Source organism: Mesocricetus auratus, unplaced genomic scaffold (assembly GCF_017639785.1).
Source record: "Mesocricetus auratus isolate SY011 unplaced genomic scaffold, BCM_Maur_2.0 Super-Scaffold_100021, whole genome shotgun sequence".
Lineage (NCBI taxonomy): Eukaryota > Metazoa > Chordata > Mammalia > Rodentia > Cricetidae > Mesocricetus > Mesocricetus auratus.
Window position 1 is genome coordinate 6621390 of NW_024429202.1, and position 24792 is coordinate 6646181.

At 50.3% G+C, this 24792-nt stretch overlaps 1 protein-coding gene across 19 annotated transcripts in view; it reads right to left on the reverse strand.

The window, feature by feature from the left end:
- Trerf1 (transcriptional regulating factor 1) overlaps positions 1 to 24792 on the reverse strand; it is a 223987-nt gene that overhangs the window by 65697 nt on the left and 133498 nt on the right. For all 19 annotated transcript variants that reach the window (XM_040729488.1, XM_013115116.3, XM_040729487.1 and 16 more), the window contains one exon: positions 3019 to 3133. The gene's annotated coding sequence lies outside the window, so the exon portion shown is untranslated. The remainder of the gene's footprint in view (positions 1 to 3018; positions 3134 to 24792) is intronic.

Genomic DNA, 24792 nt, shown 5'->3' on the forward strand with positions numbered 1-24792 from the left:
GCATTTTTCTCTCTGTTTTGGGGAGCTTGCAAAGGTGCAGGGGACTGACCCCTGGGGGTTCATGCATTCGAGACAAGAGAACTACCACTGGGCCATGTTCCCAGCTCACATCTCTCCCAATAGCTAACATACTGCGCATACAGAATTAGGAGATAATATAATATACATGATTTGAGCAACCTGAAGAACAACCATGACTCGTGTGGAGGCTTGTGCCTTTAGACCCAGCACTCGGGAAGCAGAGACCAAAGTATTTCGGGGAGTTCAAGGCCAGCCTGGTCTATACGGTTAGTTCTAGGTTACATAGAGAGACCCTGTCTCAAACAGAAGCAAACAAAACCAAGCCCGAAGTGTAGTGGCATCTTATTCCGCCAATACCCTTGAGGTAATGACCCTAGGGTGTGGCTTCTGTTTGTGACCCGATCCCTTATAAGGAAGAGGAGGGGCCTCGCTATTGGGCTGTGGTCTGAGCATCCTGCATAGCAGGTCTGCACCTCCAGGCAGGTTATTTGCCTTCATTGTGAGTGCTCCCCAAATAAATACCTGTTGTTCTTTAGTCACAACTTTGTGGACTTCCTTTAACCCGCCATCACCAAAGTCAACCTTACTGTTTTGATCATGTAGACAAAACCAAATGCAATAATAAAAGAACACATATTCTTTCATGGGCTTATAAAATATTCAAGAAAAAATTGAATAGATTATATATAAAATAAAGGATTCCACAAGAATAGTTCATTATACACTCCAAACTCTCAGAAAAATCTATAACCAATCTACTTTAAGAAGGAGAATGATAACCAAGGTCCATCTGTCTGTCCTCTCTTCATCCTCCCCTTCCTTCTTCTTATTTTTTCTTCCTGACAGGTTCTTACTATGTATCCATGACTGGCCTGGACACCACCTACCTCTTCTTCCAAGCACGGAGACCACAGGCTATGTTACCACACCTGCCTTTCCCACCTCGAACAGAGTGAAGAAATGAGTGAGATGTGAAAGGCTGGGGGACCGTACACGCCCAGGAAGCAAGTGACAAAGAGGACCCTGGCGCCAATGACGTCCTTTCCAACACAGCTTGGACAAAGGGACAGGGGAGTGACGCCAGTGCCAGTCCAGGAGTGAGTTATGCAAAGAAGCAACATTCTGACGCACTACTTCAAAGTCGAAGACGGAGGAGTCTCAGGGTCCAGGTGGCGGTGAGGGACTGACAGACCGAAACGACAGAGAAGCAGAAGCAGTCCCGGCGCTAAGCACGCCCCGCCAGGTTTCTGTGATGGCCAGTCCTCACAGTCAGCCTGTCAGGACTTGGAACCACTATGGGAACAGACTCCCGGTCTATGATATGAGGGCATCCAAGAAGTTTTAACCGAGGAATAAAGACCCGCTGAGAATGCGGTGACAGCACCCCACAGGCTGAGGTCAAAGGGATGTGAGTGAGCAGCAGCAGTCAGCTTTCTCTGCTTCCCGACCAGACACGAGGCCCGCAGCCTCACGCCCCAGCTGCCGTGTCTTCCCCACCACGATGGCCGTGCCCTCCACAAACCGGAAACCCAAACAAACCCACTCCGTGCCCTGCTTCTGTCAGCCACTCTAAGTAACTGAAGGCTTTTCCAACACAGTTTCCAATCTAAGAAAAAAGATCCCTTTGACCCCCATGCCACTGGCTAATCTTTGCAATCCCATCCTATCCCAGAGATTTTTTAAGGGTGTACTTGTTTTTATTTGATGTGTGTTTGCTTGCATGTATGTGTGCACCATGTGCATGCGATGCTAAACCAGAGCTACACCCTGCTGTGAGCCACCATGTGGGTGCTGAGAACCTAACCTGGGCCCTTTGCAAGGGCAGCCAGTGCTCTTAATCGCTGTCATCTCTCCAGTGCCATATCCCGAAGAGTCACTTATTCCAAGTCCCCTAAAAGACCCCAGCATGGTTCCAGGTTCAGGAGGTCTGAGTCCTTTCTGCCCCGACCTGGCCTTTCATTCACCAAATGAGTGCAATATGTCTTGCTAGCCAACATACTGTGTGTGTGTGTGTGTGTGTACGTGTACATGGAGAGTCTATGAAGGTCAGAAGACACCTTGGTGTGTGTGTGTGTATGAGTGTGTGTGCGTGTGTATGGAGAGTCTATGAAGGTCAGAAGACACCTTGGGGTGTGTGTGTGTGTATGAGTGTGTGTGCGTGTGTATGGAGAGTCTATGAAGGTCAGAAGACACCTTGGTGTGTAAGTGTGTGTGTATGAGTGTGTGTATGAGTGTGTATGTGTGTATGAGTGTGCGTGTGTATGGAGAGTCTATGAAGGTCAGAAGACACCTTGGTGTGTATGAGTGTGTGTGTATGAGTGTGTATGTGTGTATGAGTGTGTGTGTGTATGGAGAGTCTATGAGGGTCAGAAGACACCTTGGTGTGTGTGAGTGTGTGTGTGAGTGTGCTTGCGTGTGTATGAGTGTGTGTATGAGTGTGTGTGTATGAGTGTGTGTGTGCGCGAGCGCGCGGAGAGTCTATAAAGGTCAGAAGACACCTTGGTGTCAGTCCTCAGGCATCTTCCACTTTTCGTCCCTAACTGGTGTGGAACTTTCCCCAGTAGTCTACACTAGCTCCTAAGCGAACTCCAGGGCCAGCCTGTCTCCAACCCCCACCTCTCCATCGCTGGGACTGTGAGGACATACACTGTAGCTGGCTTTTAACTGGGAGTCTGGGTATTTCAACTAAGCCATCTCTCCAGTCCCAACACAAGCTGTTTGTCTGTCAGTTTTGTTTTGAGTGTGTGTAGCCCTGCCTGGTCTGGACCTCCCTGTGTAGACCAGGCTGACCTTGAACTCAGATCTGCCTGTCTCCCAGGTGTTGGGATTAAAGGTGCGGGGCTGGCTGTGATAAGGGTTTTAAGTCTAACCCTTTCCTCAGCACTTCCCGTTCTTCCAGCACACCGCAAGGGCTGAAAACAGTGTGTACAGTTTGTTTACACAAAGCATCTATTCCGAGGTGCTCCCTCAAAGCAGACAAGAAGCAGGCAAGCTCACCTTGGCCTCAGTAGCGGACGGCTGTGTTGGGGGCCTGGCTCTGGGGGCTTCTCCTGCGGCTGGCCAGTCATGCTGCTCTCATGCTGCTGGGCAGGCGGGGAGAAGAGACCGGGGTCTGAGGGCAAAGGAGAAGGCAGGGTCATTTTCTCATCGCTCACTCCTGCATCACTATCCTCTGACAGAGGCCACTGGTCCAGAGCCCGCGGGGTCCCAGAAGTCTCCTTCACCCTCCCGTGCACCAGGGGAACCCTCGGGCAGGCACATGCCACAGACCTTTCCCAAGCGTGCCACGTGTCCGGAGGACCCCAAGGAAGGGGCCACTAAGATGACTTAGATGAGGTCCCCAAAGTAGCAAGAGAGAGTGAAAGGGAGCTGTGGCGCTACAGTACTCCTCAAGCCCTCTGTGAAGCCTCCAAGTTCCGAGACACAGTACTTCTCCAACCGTTTGTAACAAAAACACTGGTTTGTTTTGCATCTCTTTTGTTTGTTTGATTTTTGTTTTTTAAGACAGGGTTCCTCTGTGTAACAGTTCTAGCTGTCCTGGAACTCACTCTGTGGACCAGCTTGGCCTCAAACTCAGAGATCCGCCTGCTTCTGTCTTCCGAGTGCTGGGATTAAATCTGTGTCCACCACCGCCTGGCTTGTTTTCCATCTTAATTTCTAAGCAGCTGACAAATACTATTCTGATTTATAAGACAAATTAACTCAAAGACAAAGTTTTTTTTTTTTAATTATTCAATCTAGCAGATTACTGTAGAGTGGCTGTGGCCATGCCTAAGTGTCTACTCTCAGTCTCTGGATTCCTTCATGGACTGAGGCAGGCAAGTCCCATTCCTGGAGCACAGCTTCGGAGCACGGCTGGGGAGTGCAACTGGGGAGCACAGCTTCGGAGCACGGCTGCATGGACACCCAGGTTCTAAGGCTTGACCCAGTCACCCACCTAGGGGTCTGGCTGGAGTCTTGGTTCAGGGGAGAGAAGGGCTAAACATAAAAAGTAATTTCAAAGTCACCCCCTGGACTACGGACAGTGAATTGTTTCTGAGGACCTCTCTCCAAAAGGAGGAACCACAACGCGTCTCCAGGTGTCTGGAGATAGGTACCGTCGCCCACCTGCCACGATCAGGAAATGAAATGCAAGTTCATGTCCTGAACCTCCCCAATCTGGGCTCCCAGCTGCCTCTCAGAATAAAACACACCATTTGCCACTGGTGTTCATTCCATTAAATGCTATAGACATGACCCGTCTCTCTCTCGTGTGTGTGTGTGTGTGTGTGTGTGTGTGTGTGTGTGTGTGTGTGTGTGTGTGCTCATGTGGAGGTTCAGGACTGACACTGGAGTTTTCCTTGATTGTTCATTTACTCACTGGACAGGATTTTAGGTGAACTCAGAGCTGGTCATGGACCAATGGCTACATGGACCCCGTCTCTGTGTTGGAATTACATGCAGGCTGCCACGCCCACCCAACATTCATAGCATCTACGTGAGTTCTAGGGATTCAAGCTCCCGATCCTCATGCCTGTGTGGCAAGCTCTTTCACCACCGAGCCTCATAAAAACAACTGGAGGGAAAAGACAGCAACAACCAACCAACCAGGAGTTCCTGCTGCTCTCATAAGAAGACGCAGGTTCCTGGCACCCACGTGGCAGCTTACAACCATTTGCAACTTAGGTTGCAAGAAAAGCAATTGGACACCCAGTTCTGGCTGGGTGAGTAGTAGGCATGAACATACATGTAGGCAGACACAAAATAATACATACAGTACACACAAAATTCTTCTGCTTCCCGAGTGCTGGAATTAAAGGTGTGTGCCACCACCGCCCGGCCAGTACACACAAAATTAAAACAGACAAATCCTTAAAAACCTAGAATCAGATCTATCTATTAGATCTGCATGCGTGTGTGTGTCCATGCTCACGAGGGGTTGAAGGAGTCACAGCGACTGTGGGAGTCAGAGGGCAACTTGCAGAAGAGGGTTGTGGTCCCAGGGAGTACCTTTCCGTGACCAGCCATCTTGGTTTAAAAAAAAAAAAATCAGTAAACCCTTTGTTGGTGAGAGTTAGATTTGGAAAAAAAGAAGGAGGTAGGGGCTTCCATGCCTCCTGCCTTCATGACCGCCTTGGGCCCGAGGGAGGCATCCCAAGCCAGCTTCACTCATCTCGATATCCAAGAGCAAATGCTAGGAGCTTCAGTGTCTCTGCTTTTAAGTAGCTCTTATTTTAAACTTTAGAAGCAGCTAGCCCTGAAGAAAACTTCCCCTTTCAAAGGCTTGTTTTCTTTTAAATGCAAACACCAACCCCCCTCCCTGTTTCTAACCTAAAGCATCTGCAATTTTGGAGTTGGCCGCTCACAAAATTCTATCACGAGCAATGGAAGTTTTTTGAAGGATGTCTGTATCGTTCCAGAGATGGTACATCATTAACTCTGGACGACAGCAAAGAGAAGGTTCTGGGGGGAGAAGTGTCTGTATACAGAAAGTTAATACCACTATTGGCATCTGAATAGCAGACCTTATGGAGAGCCAAGAGAAGGCAGAGAGGGAAGTGGGAAAAGGTTCAGTTTTGGGGAGCTGGGGAGTCCCTTCAAGTTGGTTCACAACCTCTATCCCCAGGCTCCCTGTGGACCACGAGTCTTTGGAAGGGCTTGTCTCTCAAGTAAGCCTTGAGCCCGGGCCAGCAACTCAGAATGTCATCTACTGTATGTCAGGCTTGGGATGCCCCTCTAGCTCCCTAACGAGGCTTAAGAGAGACATGAACAACTAGCTACGGGCTGGGGAGACTCAATAAACTGCCTGCTGCACAAGATTCTCTGGCATCTGTACACACATGTGCACACACACACACACACTAACAAGTACATATCCCACATACAGAACACACACACACACACAGAACACACACACCCCACATACAGAAGACACACACATACAGAGCACACACACACATACACACCCCACATATAGAACAACAAAAATATACACCCCACATACAGAACACACACACACACACTAACAAGTACATATCCTACATACAGAACACACACACCCCACATACAGAACACACACACACACACACAGAACACACACACCCCACATACAGAAGACACACACATACAGAGCACACACACACATACACACCCCACATATAGAACAACAAAAATATACACCCCACATACAGAACACACACACACATCTCACATACAGAACACACACACACACACCACATACAGAACACATACACACATCTCACATACAGAGCACACACACACATACAGCATAACACACACATCCCACATACAACACAACACACACATACCCCACATACAGAACAACACTCCTCCTCCATTTATAAAAATTCCCAAGACCAGATAATTACAATTGCCCTTTCCTACTAAGATGAAATTATTGGCTGGAATTAAGGGAAGGAGAAGCCTTTCATTCATCCAGTTGTACTAGTGCAGTAATGAGAGCCAGGCAACACACACACGAGTCACATGAGACACTCCGCCCTGATCAGGGAGCTCACGGTCTGGCGTCAACGAATCAGGAATTAGGAGCAACTGTGATGGGGGTGACCTGAAGAAGTGTGGCTGCTGCAGAGAAACCGTGCTGCAGTGCGGCCCTGTGGTCGGGCTGTGCAGAGGCCCTGTGGCTGGGCTGTGCAAAGGCCCTGTGGTCAGACTGTGCAAAGGCCCTGTGGCTGGGCTGTGCAAAGGCTCTGTGGTCAGACTGTGCAAAGGCCCTGTGGCCGTGCTGTGCAAAGGCTCTGTGGTTGGGCTGTGCAAAGGCCCTGTGGCAGGAAGGAGCCCAGCTTTCTTCCCTATGTAAGCCAATTCCTGGTTTTGCTCCCATGTCCTAGTGCCTGTGCCAAGCATTCAAGCTGGGTAATATTTGTTACTTGTTTTTAATTAGTTCTACCAGGTAACCTGGTGACCTGTGCATCTCTGCTATCTCCTCCCTCTTCCTAAACTGGCAGGAAGTAACCAAAACAGGGTCACTTGATGACCTGGGTGTGCTATGACTGTTCTTTCTACAACATTGGATCTTGGTTAGCTTCAGTTTGCCCAATGTTAAAATTAGTTGGGCAGCGCTAATGTAAGCCAGGCAGTGGGTGTGCAGGCCTGGTGTTTCAGGAGGTGACCATTATTAAACTCACTGCTGGGCCTGGGGGTGTAGCTCAGTGGTCATCACCCCAAGTACACAAGGCCCTAGTTTCAGTCCTCAGGAAAACAAAACTTAGGGCTGCAGGAGCCTCGTGTGTCTGTAAAGAAAGGGCACCCCCCCTACTCATGTACAGACCCCAAGAGGTGGGGCTAAGAAGACCTGACACCAGGCTGGGCCTGCCCCTCACTGGCCACACTGCCTCGTTCCTCTCCGAGAGAGAGAGAGAGAGAGAGAGAGAGAGAGAGAGAGAGAGAGAGAGAGAGAGAGAGAGAGAGAGAGAGAGAGAGAGAGAGAGAGAGAGAGAGAGAGAGAGAGAGAGAGAGAGAGAGAGAGGAGAGAGAGAGAGAGAGAGAGAGAGAGAGAGAGAGAGAGAGAGAGAGAGAGAGAGAGAGAGAGAGAGAGAGAGAGAGAGAGAGAGAGAGAGAGAGAGAGAGAGAGAGAGAGAGAGAGAGAGAGAGAGAGAGAGAGAGGAGAGAGAGAGAGAGAGAGAGAGAGAGAGAGAGAGAGAGAGAGAGAGAGAGAGAGAGAGAGAGAGAGAGAGAGAGAGAGAGAGAGAGAGAGGAGAGAGAGAGAGAGGAGAGAGAGAGAGAGGAGAGAGAGAGAGAGAGAGAGAGAGAGGAGAGAGAGAGAGAGGAGAGAGAGAGAGAGAGAGAGGAGAGAGAGGAGAGAGAGAGAGAGAGAGTCCTACCCACAGAAGTTTCATGAATCAGGTCTACACTGAGCAACACTGAGCATGCTTGCCCCTGCCAACAGGCCCTGGCAATGGGGCAGCCATGATTCTCCCCTGATGTGAAAATCAAGAGGAATCCACAAAGACTGCCCAGTCAGGCCTTGGACAGCTGTGCAAGGCTGGAGGTCGGTCGCTGTAACTGACTGACAGTCCCAACAACTCACAGTTTCTTGGTCAGTCTTCAAGGAGTCACAGCTACTGTATTGGATCCCAGAGTGATAGAGTTGTCACCCAGGAACTCCACCCAGGGCCTCAGGGCTGGGACCTGGGTACTGGTTCAACCCCGAAACCCATCACTAATGATTAGGGGTCCAGGTGACGGGGCTGCTACCTTGCAGGAACAATGGAGATGGCTCAGTCAATAGAGCACTGCTGTGTGGGAGAGAACCCAAGCTAGATCCTCAGACCCACAGGGGAAAATGGTGTGGAGTGGCAGGTGCCTGTCACCATGGTGATGGGGAGATGAAGGCAGGAGGATCCCCGGGGCACACTGGTCACCCAGTCTAGACTAATCAGACAAGTCCCGGACACACCCCCCCACATACACACACACACACACACACTCACACACACACACACACACACACACACCCTGAATCACTACTGAGGTCACTAGGACACATGGAGACCAAGGTCTGGGGAGTTGCCCAAGTCCACAAGACTGAATGGCTGAGTCCAGGCATGAGGCACTCTGCCCTTCCGCCTCAGGGGACAGAAACCGGGCTGAGTCGCTTCCCATGCGGCCATCGAGGAAAACTCAGGAAGGAAGCATGTCTTCCCAAGGACCCATGGTCAACAACAGGCCACCAGAAAGGCCAGGTCCACTGTACATTCTCGTCCCCCGTTTCCTCCCACACAATGAAGGTGACAATTGCTGGCTCACATACCACACAGTTATTAGAATCAGGGGAATGAATATTAAGGTTTAAAAATTATTAATTGCACTGATATATGTGTGTGTGTCTCTCCACGTGTATGTGTGTCTGTGTGTGTCTCTGTATGTGTGTGTCTCTATGTCTCTCTGTGTATGTGTGTCTCTATGTTTGTGTGTCTCTGTATGTGTCTATGTCTCTCTGTGTATGTGTGTGTCTATGTGTGTTTCTGTGTATGTGTCTATGTGTATGTATCTATGTCTCTCTCTCTGTATGTGTGTCTGTGTATGTCTCTCTCTCTGTATGTGTGTCTGTGTATGTCTCTCTCTCTGTGTATTTGTGTGCTTGTGTCACTCCATGTCTGTGTGTGTGTCTCTCTCTATATGTGTCTCTATTTCTCTGTGTCTGTGCGGTGCGTCTCTCTCTGTGTATGATGTATGTGTCTGCCTGTGTATCTCTCTCTGAGTGTGTATGTTTGTGTGTCTCTCTCTGTGTCTGTGTCTCTTTCTCTGTCTCTGTGTGTATGTGTGCCTGTGTATCTCTCTCTGTGTCAGTGTGTGTGAGAGACAGCACTTCTGCAAAGTGAACAACTTTTGAGAGCTGGTTCTCTCCTTCCATAATGTGGGTCCTGGGGATGGAACTCAGGTTGTTGGGCTTGGTGACAAGTGCCATCTTGCCTGCACCAAGTCTTGAGGGACACATATATAGACACGGACACTTTAAAATGGTTGCCTGTTGGAAGCCTAAGTAAAGGGCTGCTCCCTTCAGTCAGATGGCAACTGAAATGGAGGGGACAGGCGGGGTGGGGGTCTGCCACGGAAGGGAGGAGCACAGGATACAGCCTCCTGGACTTCCCAGACGGGAAGCCAGACCAAATGAAGTGTGGAGAATTCCCCCCTTGCCACCCACAGTAAGCTAGAATTTGGCACAGATGAGAAAAGAGGGGAGGAGAGGGGGGAGAGAAGCAGGGAGGAGGAGGAGGAAGAAGAGGAGGGAAGAGTGAAACCAGCTTTGAATCCTCCAGAAAGTTAACACAGTCGCCATGGATTGAGTAAAGAGTCAGACATCCCATCCAGTCTGTGACGACCCAGCAGCCGTACTAAGCCATCAACTCCGAGAAATCAAGACTCCAGGTTCTCTGATTGTGATGGGACCTGGACTCAGGTCACAGAGCCTATGAAGGAATTATCTAGGTTAAGTCAACTGAGAACTCACCCTGAGTGGAGGCAGTATTGCCCACGAGCCTACGGGGAAAAAAGGAAGGAGCCGACTGAGCACTGATTTATGCTGTCTGCTCCTTAACTGCAGATGCAACGTGACCAGATGCTTTATGCTCCTGCCACCAAGATGCCAGCATCCCTGGAGTCCCCAGGAAACTTCCTTCCTTCAGCTGCCTTCATCGGGATGTTGTACCCACACCTAGGTCACCCGTCATTCTGTCACACGAACCCCCTCAGTGGAGATGGCGGGAAGAGACTGCATTTTCTTCACTACATTTCTTATTCACTGCTGTGTGCCTGCATACACGGCTGTGTGGAGGTCAGAGAGCAACTTGCAGGAAGAAGTCAGCTCTGTCCTTTCACCACGCGGACCTGGGGATGGAACTCAGGCTGTCACGCTTGGCAGCAAGCGCCTTTACCCACTGAGCCATCTTGCCAACCCCCGAGATAGAATTTTCAAAACCCAGATGCCTGGGTTCCACAACAAATACTGGACCGGAGTGCTGAGGGCTGAGGGCGGAGGTCAGTCAGTAGAGCGCTTGCCTGGCAGGCACAAAGTCCTGGGTTTCATCCCCCAGTACCACGTCAACCAGGTGTGGTGGTTCACGCCTGTCATCCCAGCACTGGGGAGGTGGAGGGGAAGAATCAGAAGGTCAGAGTCATCCTTAGCTACCCGGGGAGTTCCAGGCAGTCTGGGCTATGTGAGAGACACTGTCATGAAAGAATGAATATTGAAAAGTTCTCAAAGTATGTGGCCAAATTGACACCAAATGTCTTAAGGAAGAGGCTCTTCTGTCTGAGAGCAAGCCCAAAGTGAGTTCCCCCAGGGCCCTGCTCCCTTTGGGTGGTCATAATAGACAATCCAAGTGAGACCAGTGAGATGGCTAAGCAGGTATTTACAGCATAAGCCCCGAGGCCTAAATTCCATCTTTGAGACCTACACTGAGGAAAAATGAGAGAACAGACTCCTGAAGCACTAGTCCTCTGAGCTCTACACAGGTGCCACGGCATACCCAGCACACACACACACACACACACACACACACACACACACACACACACACACACACACACACACCCCGCTGCCTTCCACACTAGAGATCAATTCTGAGGCTGCTCTGGAGGAGAGAAACTGTGTCACTATTTAGGAACACAATTCCTTTCTCCAGCTGTTCCACATCTGGCTACTCCTGCCTCCTCTCCCCAGTCCATCCCAGCATCCTCAGAGTCACAGAGCAGCTACGGAAACAAATGGAAGTACCTTGAGCAAAGTTTAACTTAGCCAGGTGTGGCGGCCACGCCTTTAATCCCAGCACTCGGGGGCCAGAGGCAGGTGGATCTCTGTGAGGTTTTAAGGACAGCCTGGTCTAAAGAGCGAGTTCCAGGCCAGGGCTATGTAGAGATACCTGTCTCAAAGAAACAAAACCCAAAACAAACAAACAAAAACACACCCTCAAAGTTTTCATTAAAATGGCTCCAGGTATCCAGGGCACCAGAATGTCCAAATCCATCCTCCCCTTCTTTCTTCTTTCTTTTTCTCTTCTTTTAACAAAAACAGGAAAGCGGAAAAGTTCATATTGGGACAGGACCTGCAGGCCAGCCCTGGGTAGACAGATCTCAAGGGGGAACTTTGAGGACACTGGATGCAGGGCCTTGGGCTGGGCGAGCCCCCCTCACAGGGTGGCCCCTGATCTGGCCTCCTCAAACAAGCCACGAGCGAGCATTTTTACCATGCAATGATCCTCACCATGCGGGTATCGGAAGGTGGGAGAATTCTGTCCTTAGCCGTATAACGAGAAAGAACTAACGGGCAAACGTGTTCTTCAGTCTTCATCAGTAACAGAAGCGTAAGAGGCAGAAATGAGCCGAATGCCCTGTGAGTGGACGATGGATGGACAGAGGTGGCTCACAAAACAGAATTAAGTTCCAGTGAACGCTAAGACATGGTGACCCTTGAGTATAATATGCCAAGGAAGTAAATAAAATCAACAAACACCCAGAACCAGGGAGTCCAGAGAGACAGAAGGCAGCCGCGTGTCATCCAGGGCTGGGATAGGATGGAGCTGACTGGCACCGAGTTTCCTGGGGGAGTGATGACAGTGCCTTGGATTGGGGGAAGGGTGAGCATTGTGCAAACACACAGGTTTGCATTTCATTTTTGGAGATAGTGTCTCATGTAGCCCTGGCTGTCCCCCGACGTACTAAGTAGCCAAGGATAAACTTGAACTTTTGATCATTCTTCCCGTGTCCACCTCCAGAATGCTGGAAATGCAGGTGTGTGCCATCATGATCTGGTTTATGTGGTCCTGGGGATTGAATCCATGGCCTCATGCATGCTAGGCAAGCACTCTGCCACCTGAGCCACACCCTCGACCCCCAGCTTGTATTTTTTTAATATAATCAATGGCAAATTCGATGTTACATGAAGCTTCTTGGGGCTCACCGTGAGAATCTGACTGGTGGGCTCTGGGTGAGTGGGGACCGGACTCTTCAAGAGCACTGTGGGGTAAAGGATCTTCAGACATAGCCAGGAAGGAGGCGTAGACTCAAGAGTCAACAGATACGGATTATCTATTTATTGGGTGTATGCCAGGCACTGGCTGTGATGCTTTCTGACACCTGACTAAGAGTTGCACTGAGGGGCAGAGATAGCCTCCATTCTGCTTCATAGAGGAGGAGACTCGGGCTCAAAGAGGCCACAGTGACAATAATATGCTTCACCCCACAGACATATCTCCCACTGCCTGGAACTGTGTGCTTAACAGTCTCTTCCAGGTGACAGAAATGGCATTTCCGGGTTGTAATGGCTCCACATGCCTGACCTGAAATGTTCCAAACTCTGAGTCACCACAGGGAGAAAATTCTACACTACCCACCCCCCGCCCCGTACAGCAGCTCACACCTGTAAATCCCAGCATTTCGAAGGCTGAGGCAGGAGGCTCTCTCTCTGACTTCAAGAACAGCCTGGGTTAGAGTGAGATCCTGTCTAAAAAAAACAAAACAAACAAGCAAGCATGGAAGAAACTCCCACTCTGCCACATTATCTCATGAACATAAATTTTTTTTTTGGTTTTTCGAGACAGGGTTTCTCTGTGGCTTTGGAGGCTGTCCTGGAACTCGCTTGGTAGACCAGGCTGGTCTTGAACTCACAGAGATCCACCTGCCTCTGCCTCCCGAGTGCTGGGATTAAAGGCGTGCGCCACCAACGCCCGGCTATAATTTTTAAAATTATGAGCCGCTGAGGATGGTTCAGGCGGTGCTGGCTGAGTCTGATGAGTTGAGGGCAATTCTCAGAATCCATGATAGAAAGGGACAAACAGTTCCCTGTCCTCTGACCTTGACATGTACAAGGTGGCATGTGTGCACACAGACATAGATGCCCAATATTAGCAAATTAAGCAAAAGTGTGTTAAAACATTACAGTTACCTTCAGCGCACAGGTGTAACATATATAAGAAACAACTGAGTGTTTATATGCACACTCGGGTCCCCCAGTCATCTCATTAAGACAGGCAGATATTCCAAAATCTGAGGTTAGCAACACTTCAGCCCCCAGCCTAGATGTGCGCAAGCTCCTCTGCTCACATGAACATGAAAGGGCTCTGCTCATCTCACTCGAAGTGTGGTTCTCAGACGGGACTTAGGGGACTCGGTCCTCACCCCCAGACTGGAGTCAGACCCTGCTGTCTCCACGTGATTCCTGGGTGAGCTGGAATGTGAGGTCCCCGGCTTTCCTAGGGCGATTTCAGCTGGAAAAAAAAATCACTAAAATGGGAGCTGGAGAGATGGCTCGGGGGTTTAGAGTGTGCACTGCTCTTGGAATGGACCAACCTAGGTTCCCAATATCCGTGTCGGAGGCTCACAACCACCAGCAGCTCCTGTCCTAGGGGATCTCACGCCCCCTCCTGGCCTCCCTGGGCACCTGCACTCACGTGCACATATCCACACAGACACACACACATGTGTATAATTAAAAATAAAGTAGGCTGGCGTCCTTAGTCATGGAGAAGAGGAGGATGTCATGAAACCCTGAAGCAGGAACAGAAGGCGGCAAGGCCAGCTGTCCTCCAGTCAACGGGAGGCAGGGATACTGGAATCACGAGGCTGAAGCCCAGTGGCCATGGGAGAGACTGGAGGAAGCATCTGAACAGTGTGCCACGGCCATGCTTGGTCACATGGCAGGTACTGTGACTGTGGAACCTGTCTAAACCGTAGAAGTAGGAACCCAAAGGTGGGGAACAGAAGTCCAAACAGTAACATAGTTGGCAATTCAAGTATGTAATGAAGAGAAGCCAGACATTGCTGTGACTGGTGTGGGCTAATAGAATGGGTTAATTTAAGTTATAAGAACTAGGTAGGAGCCGGGCGTTGGTGGCGCACGCCTTTAATCCCAGCACTCGGGAGGCAGAGGCAGGCGGATCTCTGTGAGTTCGAGACCAGCCTGGACTACCAAGCGAGTTCCAGGACAGCCTCCAAAGCCACAGAGAAACCCTGTCTCGAAAAACCAAAAAAAAAAAAAAAAAAAAAAAAAAAAAAAAAAAGAACTAGGTAGGAACAAGCCTAAGCTATAGGCCGAGCTTTCATAATTAATAAGAAGTCTCCATGTCATTATTTAGGAGCTGGCTGGTGGGACAGAAGTCTTGTTACATGTGACCATCGATATTACACACACACACACACACAGAGACTATAATGGAGAGCTGATTTTTTTCCTTCCTTGAGAGAACATACTGACACATTTTCTATAGTATCTTTGCTAAATAAAAATGTATAGAACTGAGAATTTTAAAGTATGCCTTTCAGAAAACTAGGATACAGCCTTGGTCTATGAAGCCTACAAAAAGAACTCTTTGATTTTAAGGGAAAAAACCCCACAATATATTAAAAAAAACCGCACCAAACTGAAGAAAACCCCAGTTCTTTGGTGCGTTAGCCACCAAGGACACTCAACAGCTACGCAGAGGTTGGTGGGAACCTGCCGAGCTGCACAAAAACGGGATGTTTGCAGCATCCGTCTTAGAATAACAGTGCAAGGCACGAGTTTGCCCTACTTTATTTTATTGTATTTATTTTGTGTGTCATAGCATGAGTGTGGCGGTCAGAGGACAATTTGTGGGAGCTGGGTTTTTTCCTTCTACTGTGTGAGTCCCAGGGACGGAACTCAGACTGGCTTGTCGGCAAGCACCTACCTGCTAAGCCATCTTGTCGGCCCACATTTTATAAGGGAGGAGACTAAGCCTCAGAGAGGTTAAGTAAATTGTCCTGGCTCACGGGGGCAGTCCTGTGAGACAGAACTCTCGCAAGGCTGCTCAAACTCCTCACTGTCAGGCATGTGCTGATAACTCTTTATGGGACACCTGGCAGTGGCAACCTAGAGACCTTGCTGAAGTCACAGACAGGGTGTCTGCTAACATGCATGGTTAGGGTCAGGGGTGATGTTAAGCACCGGAAATGCTCAGACTAACCCCGCAACAGCAAATCACCTCACCTAATGCGTCAACAGGGCCGAGTGTCGACACCTTCAGAAACCCGAAGCTACCACACACAAACAGGCTTTTACTTTTAAAGACTTACTTTTTTACTATTTTATGTGAGCACCTGTTTGTGTAAGCAAACATTACACGTGTGCAGTTGTCGACAGAGGCCGGAAGAGGGTATCAGATCCCCCGTGGGCTGCCATGTTGGGATTGGGAATTGAACTCAGGTTCCCTGCAAGAGCAGTTTGTGAAGATGGGCGTGACTGTGCACACCTGACCCCAGAACTCAGAGGGCAGAGTAGGCAGATCTCTACGTTCAAGGGCAGCCTGGTCTACAGAGCAAGTTGTAGGACAGCCGGGGCTACACGGAGAAACGCTGTCTCAAAACAACAACAAAGCCAACCAACTCGGGGCTGGAGAGATGGCTCAGAGGTTAGAGCACCGGCTGCTCTTCCAGAGGTCCTGAGTTCGATTCCCGGCAACCACATGGTGGCTCACAACCGTCTGTAATGAGACCTGTGCCCTCTTCTGGCCTTCGGGCATACAGACAGACACTGTATATTAAATAAATAAATCTAAAAAAATGTTTAAAAATAAAACCAACTAACCAAACAAAAACAACCAAGAACCAACCGAACAAACAAAGCAGCTCTTGACCACTGGGCCATCCTGTCAGCCCAATACTGCTACAAGAAGAATCACATGTGTGCTGCACCCCATCCTCTTTCTTTCAGGGATGGCTCTCTCAGAAGGGTGCCTGCAGGGTTAGCCAGAGACTGTTCGGAAGCAGTGAGGGAGTGGTACTTACTACCAGTTTCTGAGATTTTGGGAGACAGTGGATTCAGGGGAAAATCTGAGTCTTAAAGATCTTTTTAAAAATTACATTAATATGTGTGTGTGTGTGTGCGCGCGCGTGCGCGTCTGTTTGCGTATCACACCTGTGGAGATCACAGGACTTTGTGGGCTCCATCTCAGGTTGCCAGGCGTGGTGGCAAATGCCTTCACCCACAAGCCCGCTCACCAGGCCCCGCCCCCACTCCCCAGCCTCAGCACTCTCCCCTGAAAGATGGAACTGCCAAGGCCAGGGGACTGCTCAGTGGGGGTAAGGTGCCTGCCACACAGGGTGGGAACCCGGGGTTGGATCCTCAGCTGGGGGAGGGCCACACTGTGGATGCTGGGACTGGCTGACCAGTCAGCCCAGTCATGGGCAAGCCCAGGCCAGTGAGAGACAGTGACTGAAAACCATGGAGGGCAACTGAAGAGGGAGAGCACAGGCTAACCTCTGGTTTCCGTGCATGTGTGCACAAGTACACACATACACTACCTCCACCCCCCCCCCCAGCAGATACAACCCCAACTCCCCACTCCCAAAGAGAACATGACGATCAAATCAGAGGACACGCACGCTGAGTGTGAGGACGACTTCTGGTCCAGCTCAGAAAGTGTGTGGATCTGAACCTTCTGGAACATGGATCCCACCACAGTCCATGAGCGCATGGTTCTCCCTCCCTTACACATCCAGTAAACGCATGTCCCCCCGTGGGTGGGGCGTATCTTTCCCCAACTCTCACACACCTTCAGTCTTGGCGCCAGTTGTGGTGCGGTTAGTGGGGACAGGCGTGGGTGCCATCAATACTCTAGACTGGATGCCTGCCCAAATAGTTTCCTTGCCTTTCAACCAGGGCCATCAGACCTTTGGGGCTGCAGGCCCCTCCCGTCTACCCACAGCTTGTCGTGCTGACCCTGGGATGGTGTCTGCTTCTCTCCTGAGTGGCAAGCAGGCATGGCAGGCTCTGCTAAGGAGAAAGATGCTGAGGAAAAGCCTGGTGGACAGCAGAGGAAGCCGGGGAAGCGTCTGCCTCGCCCCGTTCCAGTGGACACAGCTCTAAGACACAAAGGAGAGCACGGTCACAGCGGGTCCCTACTCCTGCCCTCCAGCTGGCCCAGGGCGCAGCACCTCGCCCGTGCTTCTCAAGGTACATCTTCCAGAGCGGATCTCAACTCTGAGTCATTTGGAACAGAGAAGGGACCTTGTAAAAATAACTGCAGGATGAGGTTCCTCTATTCACACGTTCACACGACTCATGGTACAAAGAACAAAGAGGCAGAGGAGGGAAGATGTTCCCATCAGGTGTCTTCAAGTGACAGGCAGACAGCTCACTCCTGAATGTGCTCTCTCTCTCTCTCTCTCTCTCTCTCTCTCTCTCTCTCTCTCTCTCTCCCTCTCTAGCCCATCTCTTTACTCTTCCCCCTCCCCCACTCCCCCTCCTCTGCTTCTTCCCCTCCCCTCTCTCTCACCCCCCCTCTCCTCTTGGTGTCATACAGACACAGGGGTTATACTCTGCACCCCCCTTCTCCCTGTCTCCTGTCCCTGGCTATCCCTGCTGGGGCACTTGGGCTTAGGTGTGTGCTCTCCTGGGCTACCTGCCCTGGAACGGAATTAGGAACTCACAAGCCCCCACCGCCGAGCCCTGGGTGAGCTCTCCGCCTCTGTAACTATGAGGCAGAAGGACCTGCCATGGACTCTGAAGGACATGGGAATGCTCGGGGCCTTCCGGACACAGTCTACATGGGCCATGGGGGCGGTGATGGGGAGATAGGGAAGAGCACAGAAGAGGTAAGGGGAAGGGGTGAGGCTGGAGCGAGGGGGGAAGCTCCTGGGGTGGGGACACAGAGCTTTGATCCAACACTTATTAAACACAGTCCTTCCTGAGCACCGCCATAGAGGGGGGCCTGACCTCTTACACTAATTAAACATTAACTGAAGACTGCTTTTAGAAAGCACATGTTCATAATAGGAAATTAAAGTGTCAGCCATGGCATGGCAAATACAAATTGCAGTTGAAGTCAGAACTGCAGCTAGGGCCAGTCAAAGGAACTCTGAACAAATGGGATGAGCATCTTTGTAAAGGAAGCATGTTTTTCTTGTAGGTGTGTCCAACTTTTTGACATCGTGATGCTACTCTGTCACCTACAGAGTTCACGAAGGAGAACTGTGCCATTAAACTACCAAAAAGACAACTCAAAATAGAATCTCGTGGTTTAAAAATTTAGTCCTAGCACTAGGCAGGCAGAGACAGTGGGTCTCTGTGAGTCCAAGGCTGGACTGCTTTACATAGTAAGTTCCAGGACAGACGGGGATACACAGGCAGACTCTGTCTCAAAACAAACAAAAACCCAACCCTCCCCAAATATTTACATTTTATTTATTTATTGTGTGTGGATGTGTGCTGGAGCACGCGCGCGCGCGCGCCCGCGCGCGCGCGTGTGTGTGTTGCAGGATGTGTGTGTGCTGTGTGCATGTGTGTCATTGCTAATATCCAGAAGTTAGAGGACAACCAGAAAGGGTCAATCCTTTTCCATTGCGGGGCAGATGGGAAGACTCAGGTTTGGTGGCCAGCATGTTTACCTGCTGAGCTATCTTGCCAGCCCTGGAAATTCCATTTTAACAGATAAAAATGAAATAATGTAAAAATACGTTTTCTTCCTAGAGTACCATGGAAGACTGGTTTCAGAATCCCACTTGGGTACCAGGATTAAATCCCTGATGTGTTTGTGTAACCTGCATACAATTCTGCATCATTCATGACATTAATTATTCACCTGGAGTAACTTTAACTTCTGGGAGACCTTTGGTCATGTCTGGAGACATTTTTCTTCAAAATACGTAATTTATTTTTAATTTTGTGTACCCATATGTAAGTATGTGTGTTTGCTTGTGAGTAGGTGCTGAAGGGTTCAGAAGAGGTCAGATCCCCAGGAGCTGGAGTGACAGGCAGTTGGGAGATACAATATGATGCTGGAAACCAAACCTCGGTCCTCTGGAACAGCGCCAAGCATGGTTCTTAGCCATTCAGTCATTTCTCCAGCCCTGGAGGCGTTTTTATGTCCCAACTGCCGAACTCTGATTGGCATGGGGCAGCCAGGGATGGCATCTAACGTATTATATCAAACAGATCAGCCCTTCCCCACAGAACTGTCAGGACCACGACAGAATGCAGGCTGGGAAACCCTGATGCTGGGCCTCTCTCACCAGACCTGGAGCTAAAAGGAAGGCCCTGGCACAGGCACTGGGGAGGTCAAGCAGGGGGCAGTCAAGGAGGCTGTTTGCAGATGCCAATAAGGAGGGCAACACCACGCGTCTGTCAACGGTTGAGACCAGTGTATAGAAAGCCTTGGCCTCAAGAACAAAGCCATCAGGGCTGAGGAGAATTGCTCAGTCAGGGAGCTGTTTGCCTTGAGTCGAAAACCCAGAAGCCACTCCAAGGAGGAAAAGAGAAAGGGAAGACGCAAATAAGTAACCCGCCAGTGCTTGTAACACCAGAAACGAGACAAAGAGAGGCAGGCCTTCGAGGCTTTGCTGCTCAGCCAGCCTGGCCTACTTGGCAAGTTCCAGGCCAATGAGAGGCCTTATTCCAAAAACATGGTGGACAGTTCTTGAGGAATGACAGTGTAGCTCGCACGCACACACAGACACACAGACACACACACACACACACACCATTCACAAAAACAAACACACTCAGAATGAAACTGTCAGAGAAACACAGCCCAAGCTGAAGAGGGACTCAGGTGGGGCGTCAAGGGAAGATTACCACAAAACCCAGCACCACCGCACCTGGATATTTAAGTGAGGAACCAGAACCAGTAGTATGTAAATGAGGAATAAGGACCAGTAGTATGTAAATGAGGAATAAGGACCAGTAGTATGTAAATGAGGAATAAGGACCAGTAGTATGTAAATGAGAAACCAGAACCAGTAGTATGTAAATGAGGAATAAGGACCTGATGGGGCTGGAGAGTTGGCTCAGAGGCTGAGAGCTCTTGCTGTTCTTCCGAAGGACCCAGGATCGATTCCCAGCACCCGCATGGAGGCTCACCACTTCCTCAGGCACCAAGCAGGCACGTGGTACACAGACACACGCAGGCAAAGCGCTCACACACACAAAATAACTCTGGAAAAGCAAAGAGCACAAACAGCTCTTAAAAGCTGCGTGGCAGCAATCCCTGCTGCTGCTCAAACTCCTTTGCTAATTTGAGGGAGGGTCAGTGTCTTAGTCAGGTTCACTACTTCCATGATGAAACACTGCAGCCGAAGAACATTATCTGGCTAGCACACCCTGAGTCACAGTCGACCGAGAAAGGGGCGGGACAAAGCAGGGTGGGGAGCTAAGGAAGAGGCCATGGAGGAGGTGCTGCTTACTGGCTCCCTCCCTCCTTCCTGTGTGTGTATGTGACAGAGTTTCTTTGCTTAGCCCTGGTCATCCTGGAACTCCATCTATAGACCAGACTGGCCTCGAACTCATAGAGGTCCACTTGCCTCTGCTTCCTAAGGGATTAAAGGCAAGTGTCACCATGCCCAGTCTCGGCCTGCTTTCTAATAAAACCTAGGACCACTGACCCAGGGTGGTACCACTCACAGTAGGCTTGGCCCTCCCCAATCAATGACTTATTAAGAAAATGCCCCACAGGTCTACTGGAAGCCCCATCTGCTGGAGGCATTTTCTTAATTGAGGTTCTCTCCTCTCGGGTGATGTTAGCTTGACATAAAGTTAGCCAGGACAGTGGGAAAGAGCAGCCGCCTTTGTGACTTTGTTCCAACAGAGTTTCTGAGCTCATTCTCAGGTCATGCTCGTGTGCACCTTCCTTGGGAGGATATTTCCTTATTTGCCCCCTTGACTTTCATTACTGTGGCCTCAACTCGGAGATCTGATAGCCTCTGCCTCCCAAGTGCTAGGATTAAAGACAAGGTGTCACACGGCCCACCCTGGCCTCAAACCTGCCGTGTGGCCGAGGGTAATCTTGAACTTCTGATCTTCCTGCTTCTTCCTCCCGAGGGCGGAGAGCACAGGCACGCACCGCCGCACCTGATTTAACAGGGTTCTGGCTGTTGCTTGAGATGGGGTCTTACTCTGTAGCCTGGAACTTGCTGTGTTTCCAGGTTGCTCTCAGACTCATGGTGGTCGCCCTGCCTGGGACCTCAGGTGTGGGACGCCGCCTTGATGGCATCCTACGACAATTTGGATCTTACAGCTTCCCTGTCCCAGTTGGCTTTATCTATCTACTTGACACCCGGGAATCCCAATAGAGGGACTGTCCCTATCAGATGGGACTATGGGCATATCTGATGTAGACTGTCAGCTGATGGAGTAGGGCCAGCCTGCCATGGGTGACACATGCAGGTGGCGTTGGACATGTAAGAAAGCTAGCTAAGCAGGAGCCTGCCAGCCAGCCAGCACCTCTGCTGTGGGATCCTATGGTTCCTCTGGATTATTTGGCTGTGAAGTTGAGTGTTTTTGCCAGAGCTAACTCTATACAGAACAGCAAGCAGGCCTTCCTACAAATCCCTCCCCCAGGGACCCGAGCCTGAAAGAATACGCTAAATGAATCCTTTCCTCCCTTAAGTTGCTTTGGTCATGGTATTGTCAACAACAACAGAATGACAGTCTGACAATTTAAACCTTAAAAGATCGGTAGACAAGTCTGGAGTTGTGGTGCACACCTTTAATCTCAGCAGAGACAAGCAGATCTCTGTGACTTTGAGACCAGCAAATTCCAGGCAGCCAGCACTATACGGTAAGACACTATCTCAAATACATAAATACATACATACATGCATACATGCACATACACATATATACACATGCATACACAAATGCAAAATACATACCACACATACATACACAGATACACATGCATACATGTACACAAAATACACGTATACACATGTTACGCATACACATACATACATACAGGTGGTAGAAGGTGGTCTCACACACACGCACACACACACACACGGTAGAAGGGGGCGTGCATGGGAAGCAGCTGAGTTATGACGCTAGTATTGTCATTTTACCAAACATGGACTGGAGAGACGCTGTGGAGAGGGGAGAGGTGTAGCCGCCAATCTTCCTCAGAAAGGTAACGGCATGGAGGCAGCACTATAAATATGATGTGGGGCTGTGAGGAAGGGTGGCAGAGGGAGGTGCGAGCGAGCTACATTGTCATCTATCAAAACAGAAAGCCGGATGACAATTTCTAAAGTACGAGAAAACGGAAGTGTATTATTGCAGATGTGGAGGTGACAGAGCAGACGGCTGGGCATTAAAGGGGAGGGGGGCTGAGCTGCGAAGAAAGGGAACGCAGTAGGAACTCCTGACCACCACACCCCGGGACGAGGCAGAGAACTCCTACAGAAAAAGCACCAGAAGGACTCTCAAATGAAGCTGGCTTACGAATGGGCCGAGCAATGAGCAGCACACAGTGTGGCATCCGGGACTTGGGCAGCAGGAAGCCCTTCATGACCCCAGGCCTGAAAGGCCAGAGGGACAACCAGAGGGACAACCAGAGGGACAACCAGAGGGACAACCAGAGGGACAACCAGAGGGACAACCAGAGGGACAACCAGAGGCAGGGGTGGAGCTGTGCAACCAGCCACTCACTGCCAGACAAAGCAAGCCACACCACAGAATCAGCACGCCGGCTGTCCCTTCTTCCTGCCCCTCTGGCTGCTACTGGCGCCCCCTCCTGGCCAGGCCCAGATGCACCTGCGTTACCTCACCCCACCCCACTCAGGACTCCACTAGGGAGTGAACTGTCAATGAAGTCACACCAGCACTCCCCACTCTCCAGGACCCAGTTGAGTCTCAGTTGAGAACACAGACTGAGCAAATGCATTTCTGCCCGGGGTGGTAATACTTACTGCACCAGGACTAAGGGGTTCTACAGAGGTAGTCTTTTACTCCACCATTAACCATTCCATAGTCACCATTGCCCCATCTCCTTCAGACTGGACCCCGTGTAGCACAGGCTGGCCTTGAACCAGCTGTGTAGCTGAAGCTAGCCTTGAGCTTCCCGTCCTCTTGCCTCCAAGCGCCAAGACTGCGTGTGTGCCCCACCCCGACACCCGTTCCCCAGCTTCCATCGGTAACACACTTGGTGACTGTCACAGGTCGGCACTGTGTACACAGAGCAAGAATCTCATGTTTTGGAGGAGAGGCAGACCCCCAGAAGAGTATCATCAGCCAGTGTGCAATCACATGCCCCAAGTCTGGACTCTTCCGGGCACGCTCAGTGCAGGAGGCAGAGCAGGGTTAGAGGGGGGGGGGCGGCGCCATGATGCCTGTTGAGAGGTGGAAAGGGGTGGTATTGCCAACATGAGACAGCACAGTGGAGGACCCTTTGGGACAGGGTACTGTCGAGGTGTTCCCCTCAAGTGACGTGTCTGAGGCAACGGGTGTGGGGTGGGCTGGGCTGGCAACTGTGAGAGAAGGTAAGGTAAGGCAGGAACGATGCATGAGAGCGGGCAAGGTGGATGGATGGGGCGTGGCCAGCCCCTAAGATTCAGCTGCCAGGTCAGCCCCTGGCCATAGCCCACCCTGCCACTGTGGCGGGACAGTGAGGTCCCAGTTAGCAGAGCTTGGGACGTTTCACTGAATACTAATGCATGGGTCCCCTGAATGCAAGGATGGTGACTGACCCATCTTTATATTTTAGCCCAAGGTCAGTACTCAAAAGTAAGTGCTCCTATCAATGTTCTTTGCAAAACTATTCACAGTAGCTAAATTACAGGATTAAAGCAGGTGCCCACCAGTAGAGGAATGAATCAAGAAAATGCACACGGGGCTGGAGAGACGGCTCGGCAGTTGGGAGCTGTGACCTGAGTTCAGTTCCCAGCACTCCCGACATCAGGGTCCTCACAACTTCCAGGATTCCAGCTCCAGGGGGCCTGAAGCCCTCTTCTGGCCTCTGTGAGCAACTGCACTCACCCTGACAGAAATCTCAAAAAGGGGTGTGCGTATGTGGTGTATCAACAATGGTTTTTTTTTTCAGCCGTATGACAAAATAAAGTTGTCATTTGCAGGAAAATGAACACAACTGGAGACAATCACAGAAAGCAAATTCAGTCAGTGTTAGAAAGACAAACGCGATGTATTTTCTTTTAGATGTGGCTTCTAGATAATTGATTCATAAAATCATGGCAAGGCCTATGGTATGAAGGTAGAAGCAACTGTGTAGAGGAACAAGGGGACTCGGGTGTGGGGAGAGAGAAGACATGGGAAGAACATGTACAAAATACAGTTCACACTTGGATAAAAATGTGCTTGGGACACAGAGCAGCGTGCAATGAGTACATAAAATGAAAATTTCCAGAATGACATTGCACTGGCTGGATGGAAGAGGCTTGCGGCAGGGTGGAAGCAAGGTAATGGACTGAACACAAGCCCAGACTCAGCCGGACCGGCAGGCTGGATGCTTCCCCGGCCAGCAGCCTGGATGACCTGGAAAGGGGGAGGCTGCTCATAGCTGCCGTATT